Source organism: Rutidosis leptorrhynchoides, chromosome 2 (assembly GCF_046630445.1).
Source record: "Rutidosis leptorrhynchoides isolate AG116_Rl617_1_P2 chromosome 2, CSIRO_AGI_Rlap_v1, whole genome shotgun sequence".
NCBI lineage: Eukaryota > Viridiplantae > Streptophyta > Magnoliopsida > Asterales > Asteraceae > Rutidosis > Rutidosis leptorrhynchoides.
In genome coordinates, this window is record NC_092334.1 from 504,197,467 (window position 1) to 504,208,492 (window position 11,026).

The 11,026-nt window shown below is 33.1% G+C and overlaps 1 non-coding gene and 1 pseudogene across 1 annotated transcript; both read left to right on the forward strand.

The window, feature by feature from the left end:
* The first annotated feature begins 321 nt into the window (after window positions 1-321).
* On the forward strand, window positions 322-8,936 carry LOC139889507 (bystin-like; annotated as a pseudogene).
* Window positions 8,937-9,900: 964 nt separating this feature from the next.
* TRNAR-UCG (transfer RNA arginine (anticodon UCG)) lies at window positions 9,901-9,972 on the forward strand. The gene has a single exon. It is a non-coding gene; the product is annotated as a tRNA-Arg (tRNA).
* The last annotated feature ends 1,054 nt before the right edge of the window (window positions 9,973-11,026 follow it).

Genomic DNA, 11,026 nt, shown 5'->3' on the forward strand with positions numbered 1-11,026 from the left:
GGATTTATATGTCACTTCTTTCTCAGAATGGCTGCAACATCATTTTATCACGCATTCACGCCACCTTTAGTTTCAGTCTCGTGTATAATCGTAACTCTGTTCTTCCCCATTAATGCGTAAATGCATTCATGTTAATGATCCCGATAGGTTTCAAGGTGTAAATTGAGCAATTAAGAAATGTAACTTTTACAAAAATAAGAGGACTATTGGTTTGATTCAAGCATCCGTTTCACATACAACAGTATGTGATCCCGTTTTCAACACCGTCACACATCACTACAAATTAAGGAATCTCCTAAGAGTGCTCGTATCGGTACCGTGATGGTACCGCCGTTGAAGCCGCCCTCCTACAGCGCCGATATTAGCACGGCCGCCGTTGGCCACCCTCCAATCACCCGCGCTCCATTTAGTTGTGCAACGACAAGGTAGATCACGAAGCAACCGGCTATTTTTATAATTTTTTTTTTCCAAACGGCTATAACAGTATTTTTTATAATTTTTTGTTATTTTTTCAACTACAATCTCATTTATGAACACCTACATCTACATCTATCTCATTTTCACCAACATTCAACTCTCATTCTCATCTACTTCTGTCAACTTCATCTTCACTTTAATCTCCATCAACCTCATCAACATGTCTTCCAACAAAAAAAATCAAAAACAACAACAACAACAACAACTTCATCTCGTTGATGAAGATATGTGGCAGTCGGTCCTTCAAAACACGCTTCATCAAACTCATCAAAATCCCCATCAATCTCACATAAATAGGCAACATCAATCTCTCATGGGCTCGTCTTCTAACATGCAATATCCCCAATATCATCAACTAAATAATTGGGCCGTGAATCCATTTTTCATACCTCATTACCTCACTAATCCCCACTATCAAACATCAATATAACCAACCACAAAAAACTCTATATAACCAACCACAAACACCTCAAAACAACCAATCTCAAAGCCCTTACATACCTACGTTTGACACATCACTCGAAGAAGACGAACCCGATGAAGTGCAAGAGACACAACCCGATATTGAGGAGGTCTAAGAAACACAAGAAACTGTCACCTCCAAAAAAGGAAAACGGCAAAGGTTATGTGGTCGGACGAGGAAAGTAAGATTTTGGTCGAGTGTTGGATGCGCTACTCTAAATCTCGATATTGGAAACTCCCAAACACATAGTTCATTTTGGGGAACCGTACGACAAGATTATGTAACACCCCGTTTTTTGTAGCGCGAATGTTCTGAGAGGTGTTTAAGCGATGAAGTATATTATTTTATTAATAATATAATGTTTGAGGTGTCAGGTGTTGGAAACATGGAGAATGGAGCGTGTAAAGAGAGGTTATGCGCACCTTCACCAATTTGGTCATAACTTCCTCATACGAACTCGGATTGAGGCGAATCAAAAGCCCAAACGACCGTAATTCGAGCCCGGACGTTTTTAATTTCAAGTTGTGAGCTGGTAGGCTCCAGGAGCGCCGTTTTTGGGCTAGGAGCGCCGCTTTTGGACCTCTTTGGGTGCTGATTTTATTTTTAGACTTTTAAATGAGGGGCAAATTGGTCCTTTCACTTGGGGACGGGTTTTAAGCCACAAAAGGGCTAGGTTGAGCTCATTCAACCTTATCTTCACCCACCTTATCCTTTCATATTCAACCTCAAGTTTTAGAGAGAGAGTACAGTGAGAAAGCTTGAGAAAAGGAAGAAGAAGCTTGTGTTAAAAAAATTGAAGCCCATTTCTTGTGTTGTTGTTGTGCTAGCTTCGTTTTCTTCAAAAGGTAAAACCCTAATTCAGATTTAGTTGTGTTAATTCGTTTATGATGCTAGGGTTTGCTTTAAAGTGGGTGTAAACCCCATTTCTTGGAAGTTTGGAGTAAATGAGTCAAGTTTTGGTGTAAGAATCCTAATATTGGTGGGTTTATGGTTGGATGATGATATTGTTAGTTTGTAGACTATATTTGTTGATGAAATCACTAGTTAACTTGGATTGTTAGTGATTGGGTGAGTTAACTTGCAATTTGGTGTTTTGACTTGAGATTTGGTCAAAATGGATTTGGTGTCAAAATGATGCAAGTAAGTGTTTGATGATTAAACATTGAGTAAAATGTGGTATTGGAATATAATCACTAGTTAATTGTGATTATGGGTGTTTTGGGCGAGATTTGACTTAGTCAAAATGGAAGTAAGTGCAAATGGGTCACAATTGCACTTATGGTGTTTTGAGTATAAGCTAGAGTGTTTAGCTTATTTGTTTGTGAATTACTTAGGTGTTTACATTTGGACGACTAGGAGCTCAAGCGGGATTGGCTCTTCAAGTAACCGAGGTGAGTGGAATATTTATACGTGTACGTATATAATTTGGTTGCTTGCGTGCAATGTGGCAAGTGTTATCCAGTAGGATACGCTATTTGTGGGCAACAATTGGGTTGTGAAATATGGTGAGTGATATCCCTATGGATAGCTCTTCGTTGGCCATATTTGGTTTGCGTTATGTGGCGAGTGATATCCGGAAGGATTAACTCTTTGTTGGTCACAATTGGGTTGAGGCATGTGGTGAGTGGTTAATGTTTGACGTACCGCTCTTTGTCGGCCACATGTGTATTGGGGTAAGTGGTGAGTGTTATCCGCTAGGATACTCTCTTCGTTGGCCACTTATCGGAGGATGGTAAGTGTATATCGCGCGGTTTCACTTTTCGTCGGCCATCTTTGTGAATGAGGTAAGTGTTGACATTTCGGTTATACTTTTCGTCAGCCTCTTGGTGCGTAGTGGTGAGTGGTTAATGTATTTGACCTACCGCTCTTCATCGGCCACATACGTGTTGCGATGGGTGGTGAGTGGTTAACGTGTTTGACCTACTGCTCTTCGTCGTCCACCATAGAGTCGAATGTCGACATTGTGTATATTGGGTTGTGTGAGTTTTATTAGCCTTGTACATTTGATTATTCGATTATTGCGATTTGCTAATGATATGCGTTGTTTGTGTAGGTGTATGTAAGTGACTGAATTATGTATGTATGCGTATAATGAAAGGACCCGTTCATATCGATTATAAATGATTCACAATAGTTGATTACATCGCGAGGTTCTGACCTCTATATGATACATTTTACAAATATTGCATTCGTTTTTAAAAGATAAACTTTCACCACATCAAAAGTTGACAGGCATGCATACCATTTCAGAATATATCCAATCTATAATTGACTTAATAATAATCTTGTTGAACTCAACGACTGGAATGCAACATCATTTGAAATATGTCATGAATGACTCCAAGTAATATCTCTAATATGAGCAAATGCACAGCGGAAGATTTCTTTCATACCTGAGAATAAACCTGCTTTCAAGTATCAACCAAAAGGTTGGTGAGTTCATTAGTTTATCATAATTCATCATTTCCATATTTTTAATAGATCACAAGATTTAAATTCCATTTTTCATAAACATCATCTCGTATCAGGCATTTCGCACGTCATAGAGATAAAAGTCATTCATACGAAATATAAACACCTGGTAATCAACATTAACAAATGCATCTAGAATATCCCCAATATACAGGTACACTCATCTGTATATAAAATCGAAGTACTAAAGCATCCATAACCTGGATGGGGTTTGTTAGGCCCATAGATCTATCTTCAGGATTCGCGTCAATTAGGGGGTCTGTTCCCTAATTCTTAGGCTACCAAGCTAAAAGGGTGATATTCAATTTCGTTAATCCAACCATAGAATATAGTTTCGATTACTTGTGTCTATTTCGTAAAACATTTATAAAAGCAGCGCATGTATTCTCAGTCCCAAAAATATATATATTGCAAAAGCATTTAAAAAGGGAGCAAATGAAACTCACAATACCGTATTTTGTAGTAAAAATACGTATGACGACATTGAACAAGTGTAGGGTTGGCCTTGGATTCACGAAACTATATCATTTGTATATATATTAACACACGTAATCGTAATCGAATAAGTTTATATATACAACTTATTAATGATGTTATTTTTATATTAATAATATATTTATATTTCATATATTCCTTTTATATAATAAAATATTTTGTTATGTTATATGCGTTAAATATATATATTTATGTATTTCATTTGTTTATCCAAACAGTAGTTCTAATTATACTAAGTTAATATTAGTAGTGATAAAAATAATGATAATAACATTAATAATATACTTATGTTATTAATAATAGTTCTACTATTTTTAAAAATGATAATAATACTATTTTTTTTATGAAAGTACTAATAAATTGTATCATTTTTATAATAATATTAATAATACTAATCATATTTATAATATTGATAATAATATTAAAATGGTAAGATTAATAATATTAGTATTTACTTTTAGTAATACTAATGATAATATTAATACTAATATTACTTAATAATAATACTAGTAATGATAATACTATTAGTAATAATGATAATAATAATAGTAATCATATTTGTAACTTTTAATTGTTAGTAATAATAAATGGTAACTTTTATTATTTTCATCATAATACTAATAATAATTCTAATAATAATGATAATCATAATAATAACCCTAAGTTTCATCATACAATATAATAATACTAACAAATAATGATAATACTAACAATTATTAATTATAATATCAATAACAACAATAATAAAAATAATATTAACAATAATATTAATAATAGTAATAATAATAGTTTTTAAAAATTGAGAACTACCTCAAAAGCTTCCTCTAAAAATAAAACGCTCCGAACCGGGCTCGAACCCGTAACCTCACGCTAACCGCTAACACCCCAAACCACTCCTCCGTATCTGCTTTTCTGATTATTACCCGTTTTAAAAATATATAACCAATCTTTTTCTGTTTCCCTTTCTCTTCTTCTTCACAGAATCAAATTAACCCAAGTACGATCCTAACATCAATCTAATAGTATGATTTATAATTTGTAAATGAAACATAAACAATCAGACCCTGGAGATGTAAATTACGAGGAAAGAAAAAAAATTAAATAAAAAAAAAACACAGCAGCAGTAGCTGAATACGCGAGAGAAAAAAAATGAGTTCATAATTTGATTTTAAAATTAAGATGTTTTGAGACCCCGATTCCTTCTTGAAATATCTTCCAATTCATCATCCTAATACTCTAGAATTATCAATCGAACCAGAAATAATGACACTGACTCGAATTTCTTCAAGAACAATACGGTTGACTTTTTAAATTAAAAGTTTGACTCAAAAATTCAAACTCGATAGAATAAATTGGACCATGAAAACTTACATATAGTTTGAATATAAGATTCCAAACACAACTGCATTTATATATTTTTCAAATTGATTTGAAAACAAGCTTTTGATACTTACAGTTTAAGAACATGAACTTCAAATTTTGAATATGAATTTAGGACTGTTTTAGATGTTAATTACTACATGAATTATGTGGAAAATCGTTCCTAAAATCTTCGGGGACCATCAGTTACAACAGAAACATCATTTAAATTATGAATTCAAATTAATAAGAATCGGTTGACTTTTTGGTTTAAAACTTTGACTCTCGAATTCGTAATCGATATGAGGAAGTATAATTTGAAAATTTGTAGAAAGTTTGACATTAGGATTACTAACAAAATTGCATTTTTAGATTTTGAAAATTGGTTCGAAATCGAAATATGGCCAAAAAGAAACAAGAACAGAGGTTTACGGTGTTTATTTCTTTATTTTCTATATGTTTTCTGTTTTTAGTTCCATGAATTGCAGTAGGTGCTATATAATGCGATTGAGGGAATGATGCAGTAACAAATTCGATCACCATTATTTGTATTTGACAATTGACATCGACCCCTAACCAACTGTCGACATAAAAAAATAATAAAGCTGATATCGAATATAGTACGATCTCTTTAACAGATTTTTGGATTGATTCAGTGATTGGTACGAGCTTAAAGACAGAAAACAAAAATCATCTACAGATTGACAATGATTTGAAACAGAATACGTATTTGCTTATATATATTTTTGTACATAATACTGTATATTCACACACACTCACATATATATATATATATATATATATATATATATATATATATATATATATATATATATATATATATATATAGTGGAACGATCCATAGGTAAGCACTAAATGGGGTACAAACTGGATAAGTGAATTTGGGCCTCCCATTTTATAATTTTAAGAATAAGTGTAATTTAATATGAAAAACGCAGAGGGGTAATATGGTCATTTAATAAAAGTCTGAACACACTTTAATTTAATGAATCTGGTATCACACATCTATCGCATTCAATCTGTGTACCTGCAATCAACGTTTATCAACCCAATTTGAACATAGAGAAGTGATCTACATCAAAAAACCTAACGATCGTATATCATCAGATCGGACTAACAACTTTAAAACAGTGAAGATTGAGATCGTGTTCATAGTTCTTCATAAACTCGAGCTGTTTTGGTTCATGGATAAATTTGGAACGACTTAGCAAAAAGTGTAAATGTAGAGTTGTTCACAATCATTAGGTGAATGTTTCTGCAAGTTTTTAGCTCTTAATTCGCTAAATCGAATGTGAATTTGTGAGTCAAACTTCGAAATCAAAAAGTCAACAAAAATTTTGAAGATCGAATTCGAAGCATAGATGTTGTTTCTGATTAAGCTAATGATTAATGAAGGTTAGAAACATGATTTTCAACATATTTCGTGTATAAATCACGACCTAAAAACTTCTAAATCGAAAAAATCATTGTTGAAGATGAAGATTGCTATTTTGTTCTTGTTCATCACCAGAGTCTTCAATTTTAAATGAGTTTTGTTCTAAGTAATTGTGACAGTAACCAATCGTAAATGAAGTTAAGTAACTGACCTGCTATTTTTGGTTATATTAATACGGTATTAAAATGTTTTCAGTTAAACTGTAGGTACTCTTGTATGCGTTCATTTTTATGTATTCAAATTATAAATATGTGGAAATTGGCTAAACATGTGTTTGAATAATGCGTATGTTGTTTGCAGGACTAGCTTGATAAGTGAATGGTTTAGAAACGGACTTGTTTATAATGCTCGTAAGGTGTTTGAGGAAATGCCTGTGAGAAAGGCCTGTTTATTTTACTGCTTTTAGGTGATTAAATATTTACGTTCAGTTATAAATGTAATTCTTTATACAGATTTGTGATGGAAGAAGGGATGCTGACATACGAAATAGGAAGATGGATTTCGGAAGATAACGGCAATTTAGAATTCTCGTTTGGTATTCTGTCACTTTGATTTTTTATTTTACTATACATCAGACTTACTAAATTGCTTATGTTGTATTGCATTGGACACATTAGGAAATATACATCAGGAAAATTGCCATTAGTATTTAAAAGCATACCAGCAAAGCAACACTGGGAAGAACTTCTTTACTTGACCGAACCAGAAAAATGGTCGCCTAATGCATTGTACCAAGCCACCTGAATCCTTGCTTCAAATATGAGTTCAAAGAAAGTGGAGAAGTTTTTCAAATTCGTTTTACTCCCTCGTATTAGACAAGATATAAGGAAGAACAAAAAACTCCATTTTGCATTATATCAAGCTTTAAAAAAGGCTGTATACAACCAGTTGCCTTTATTAAAGGAATTTTGTTTCCTCTATGTGAGGTACAAATTTATCAAATTTTGAATAAATGTGATTATATATATTTGTTTGAGTTCATCAGATCTTAATTATAAGAGAATTTTGTATCTTTATTATAGTCAAGGACCTGTAATTTGAGAGAAGCAGTTATTATTGGAAGCATTCTTCAAAAAGTGTCCATTCCACTACTTCATTCGAGGTATCATTGTCAACTTTAGTTTAAATACAAATTTCTATCAGAGTTTTGAAACAGGAAAAGTGAAACAAAATTATACTAGAACTCTAAAAGTTTAAGCTTTTTGTGCTATATGACTAGAAATATAACTAAAGTGTTGTCTAAAATGTGCAGTCTTGCGTTAATGAAACTTGCAGACCTGGAGTATGGAGGTACAACAAGGTTTGCACATGCTATAAATCAGAGTTACCTGATGTTCTGGTTATTAACTAGGTATACTTTATTAATAATGGTTTCTTGATGTAGTTACTTCATAAAGCTGTTAGTTGAGAAGAAATAGGCTTTGCCATATCGAGTTATTCATGCAATGATTTCACATTTTATGAGATTTTGTGAAGACTCTAGAGATATGCCTGTGATATGGCATCAGTCACTTCTCACTTTATGGAAAGGTTTAGTTCATCATATCTTGAATATTAATGAATAATGAATAATTATTTGCAGGTACAAACATGAACTGACAAAGGAGCAAAAAGATGACATCAATTATCTTGTGAAGAAACAGAGACATAAATTGGTATTGTGTCGCCATCTATAAAGTAGCTAATTAGGTTTTAATATGTGAAAGTGCTAAGGGTAAAAGGTGATCCCTTTTGATGCAGGTCACACCTGAAATTTTAAGGGCGTTGAATAATAGCCGTAACCGAGGGGAGAAGGAAGACGACCTTATTTCAATTTATATCCTTTTGTTAAATTCAAGATTGACCATTTCATGATCTTTATTTAGACTAGTGGTAGCAAAATAGAGGGTCGCCCGGGTTGGGTAATGGAACAAGATGGATATGCAGCATGCTAGATAATATAGAATAAAATGGTTAGATGGTCTAATGTTCATTTTATAGTTAAATGATAATGGTTGGGCTGGTTATGGTTTAAAGTGGGTGACTTTCTTTATTGGGCTGAAATGGGTTGTGTTGGTTAGCACTGCAAGAGTTTTGTCCTAAGCTTGTGGGTTAATAATTAATAAGTCAAAGTGAACATCTATTATACGTACGTGCATGATAGACCAAGTTTTATTACTTTTTTTCCTTAACTTTTTATCACCTTCTCCTATTTCGGTGATTACAAAACAATAGATGGATGATATAACATGAGGTGATGAATGATAAAAATGAGGTAATGAATGATAAAAAATTTCTGATGAATGATAAAAAATTTTAATCATTCATCACCTAGTTTTTCTCATTCATCTTGTTTTTTTTAACATTCATCACCTTATTTTTATCACTCATTACCTCATTTTTATCATTAATCACCTCCTTTTTATCATTCATCTTGTTTTTCATCATTCATCACCTCATTGTTATTATTCATCACCTCCTTTTTATCATTTATTATATCTTTTTTATCATTCATCTCGTGTTTAATCATTCATCACCTACTTTTTATTATTCATCTTGTTTTTTATCATTCATCACCTTTTTTTAATCATTAATCACCTTATTATTAACATTCATCACCTCCTTTTTTGTCATTCATCTAGTTTTTTTTATCATTCTTCACCTCATTTTTTTGGCAAATCTTTTATCATTTATTTTATCATTTTTTTTCATTCATTAAATCTTTTTTTATCATTGACCCCCTTTTTATCATGCATCACCTAACTTTTATCATTCATCACCTTATTTTTTATCATCCATCACCTTCTTTTTATCATTCATCACCTCCTTTTTATCATTCATCACGTTATTTTGTCATTCTCGCTTATCATTCACCAGCTATCTTTATCATTCACTGAGTATTTTTATCATTCATCTGATATTTTTATCATTCATCAGGTACTTTTTATCATTCATCACCTTCTTTTATCATTCATCGTTTATCATTCATCAGCTACTTTTATTATTCATTTGATATTTTTATCAATTATCGGGTATTTTGATTAATGATAAATGCTTAATGAATGATACTGTTTTTTGATAAATGAGAAGTGTTTAATGAATGATAGCATTATGATGAATGATAACCGTATTCTCATAAAAGATAAGTGTTTTTTATATGAATGACAATAATTAGATAAATGATAATTGTTTGATAATTGGGCATTTGGTCTAGTGGTATGATTCTCGCTTTCGGTGCGGGAGGTCCCGAGTTCGATTCTCGGAATGCCCTATTCTTTTTTATAGAACTAATCATATTATATCAACTATTTGAAATTCTTCTACTTTTGTAACTATATTAAAATGTTTGATGATATAAAATATTTTAATGCAAGATAATCTTTTTGTGATGAATGGTTATTGTTTTCTTATGAATAATAACCGACTATTAAAAATGATAACTATTTGATGAAAAATAATTTAGATGAATGATAATTTTTCTCTAATGAATGATAAATATTTGATGAATGATAATTGTCTGATGAAATGATAACTATTTGATGAATGATAATTGTTTTTCGATGAATGTTTAAATGTTTTTCGATTAATTATAATTTTTTTCGATGAATGATAACTATTTTTCGATGAATGATAAATGTTTTTCGATGAATGATAAATGTTTTTCTATGAATGATAAATGTTTGATGAATGGTAAATATTTTTCGATGAATGATAATTGTCGGATGATAATTGTTTTTGATGAATGATAAATGTTTTTCGATAAATAATAAATGTTTTTCTAATGGTTGGTGGTGGTTAGGGTGGTTGGTGGTGGTGGTTGGTTGTGGTGGGTGGTGGTGGTTGCTCGTAGTAGTTGGTGGTGGTGGGTGGTGGTGGGTGGTGGTGGGTGGTGGTGGTTGGTGTTGCTGGTGGTGGTTGGTGCTGCTGGTGGTAGTTGTGATGGTTGGTGGTCATGGTTGGTGGTGGGTGGTGGTGGTACGTGGTTGGTGGTGGTAGTGGTGGTTGCTGATGGTGGTGGTGGGTGGTGGTCGTGGTGGTGGGTTGCGATGGTTGGTGGTGTTGATTAATGATGCTGGTTAGTGATGGTGGGTGGTGGTAGGTGAGGCCGATGGAGGTGGTGGCAGTAGTGGTGGTGGTTGGTGGTAGGTGGTTGATGGTGGTTGGTGGTGGTGGTCGGTAGGTGGTGGTGGTCGGTAGGTGGTGGTGGTGGGTGGTGGTTAGTGGTGGTGGTGAAGGTTGGTGGCGGTAGTTGGTGGCGGGTGGTGGTGGTGGTAGTGGGTGGTGGTGGTTGTTGGGTGGTGGTGGTTATTGGGTGGTGGTGGAGG